The following is a 2285-nucleotide window of genomic DNA, read 5'->3' on the forward strand; positions in this document are numbered from 1 at the left end:
TTGATAATCTCCTACCTCTTTTGTCTCTAACTCACTATTATTTGTCTATTTGTTTTCCTGAGAAACTATTTTGTGGATAACAATATGTAAAATAACCATTGATAATTTCCTACCACTTTGTCTGTAATTTGGTAAGCCTATGTTATCCTTCTTTTACCCTTTAAAATTAAAAAAAAAAAAAAGAAAAAAAAGAGGTTGAAAGACAGCCATGTGTGGGCTACAGTGAGTTCAAGGCCAGCCTGAACTACGGAGACCCTGTTTACAAAAACAAAACACAACAAAAAAAATAATTTAAGGGTAAAGGGTCACCTCAGCAACTTACTCTCATGGTTGTGTGAAAATAGCAAGTAATAAAATTACAATTTGTCATTTTGCAATTGATATGTTTTTAAAATAACATACAGGTTATTTTATTGTAAGCTGAAAAGACAGGAGAGGAGGCGAGACAGTGTAAGTCAAGTGTAGCCACACTGAGACCAACGGGTCTCTTCACAGACCGCATTCACCCTGAGCCTCTCCAGGCCCGAGATCCCTCTTCATACCGGGAAGAGGCACAAAGGAGCTTGCACACCCTGCCCTGGCCTGCTTCCAAAGTCACCTCCAAGGAGGCCTCCCTTCTCACCAGTCTGACAGAGCGGCCTCAGGCAAGGCCTCCCTCCCCAGATTTTCATTCTGATAACTGTTCTTTCGGGAGCTCCAAGAGACACACTCTGGGGGCTGGGGATTTAGCTCAGCAGCAAAGCGCCTGCCTGGCAGGCGCAAGGCCCCGAGTCCGATTCTTGGCACAGGATGAAAAACAAAAACAAACAAACAAACAAGAGACACATGCTGGGCTGTGTCCATCCTTGGCCTCTGGATTACTGGCCAGTGTGAGCCTGCAAGGCAGAGGTGGAGCTGCCTAATCGTCTTCCAGGAACAGGGTGCACCCTGGGAAACAGGGATCCTCAGCAAAGTAACAAGCAGGATGGTCCTACTCACTCCTGGCAGACGCCAGTATTGCAGATCGAGAAGAAACACACTGGCCATTCTCTACAGCTCCACATCATGGGACTCAGAAAGCCACGTGTGGAGATAAGAAAAACTGCCCTGCTTCTCAAGGATTCTATGTGCCAACTTGTAAAGAACTCTAAAATGCACCACCCTAGGACCTCAGGCCTCTGCTATGCTCCTGAGGATTCCTGTGCAGGACCACAGCTGAGCTCCCTTTAAGAACTGCCACCTCCAAAGCTCTCGGATGGAGTCTGACCCCACACACGTTAACATGGGCTCCAAAAGGCCTATTAAAGTTTCTTGAATTTCATGAACTTTGCCCTAAAGATCTTCCATACATTACTGGTTCCTAATGTTTCCCCTCCACCAAAGAACGCACGAACACTTTAAAACCTGGGTTTGTCAGGCTTGTGGTGCACTTATAAGCCCAGCACTTGGGAGGCTGGGGTAGGAGGGGTACTTCAAGTTCAAGGCCAATCTGGGCTACACAACGACTTTGTGGCCAATCTGGACTGCACAGTAAAAACCTGTCTCAAAACAAAAAAGTGGGGGTTTCGGGTGGGTAGGGTGCACCTTTATATCCACACGGTATCCTTGTAAAGACCAACCGTTTAGACCTCAGCAGCGGTGTTCCTATAGAACGACAAGCAGCAAAAAGCTCAATCTCTGCACATGATCTAGGGCCAGATAGCGCCTCAGCCTTATAACCAGTACCGTCCAGGGGACAAGGCCGCAGCAGGCCCAGGGCGGTGGGCAGTACACAGCTACACGCAGGTGTGGCAATAAGGCCCCCTGCAAGGTGTCTCAGTGAGAAACGGACCCTCGATGAGAGCACAGGCAGCCCGGAGGAAGAGCTGACACACCGGAGTGGCATTTCCCGGGGAATTCCCAAGCTGCCCTTCAGAAGCGCAGGGCAGGGGACCCAGGGCAGGGGACCCAGGGCAGCCACGCCCGCACGCCCCCCGGGCCGCTCTGCTCAGTCACCGGCTCCAGCATGCAGGCCAACACGCCCACGAGCCACTGATAAAGGTCTGGCGCTGTCGCGGACTCTCAGACACACCTGCTCTGCTTGATAAGCGCTCGCAGGCACCTGCGCGACCAGAGCTCCACTGAGGTCCAAGTCCCCCGCACCACTGCAGTCAGCAACCGCACTGCCCTCGCAGAGCACCGAGCGCGCTCGCAAGGGGGTAAAAAGCCAAACACAGCCGGGCGTGGTGGCGCACGCCTGTAATCCCAGCACTCGGGAGGCTGAGGCAGGAGGATCGTCGCGAATTTGAGACCAGCCTGAGCTACAA

General features: G+C 51.2%; 1 protein-coding gene across 1 annotated transcript in view; it reads right to left on the bottom strand.

Annotated features, from left to right (window-relative positions):
• Pttg1ip (pituitary tumor-transforming 1 interacting protein) overlaps nucleotides 1–2285 on the bottom strand; it is a gene marked incomplete in the record, with an annotated part of 15253 nt that overhangs the window by 12198 nt on the left and 770 nt on the right.

This window comes from Chinchilla lanigera, unplaced genomic scaffold (assembly GCF_000276665.1).
Source record: "Chinchilla lanigera isolate Chin_1 unplaced genomic scaffold, ChiLan1.0 scaffold00006, whole genome shotgun sequence".
Lineage (NCBI taxonomy): Eukaryota > Metazoa > Chordata > Mammalia > Rodentia > Chinchillidae > Chinchilla > Chinchilla lanigera.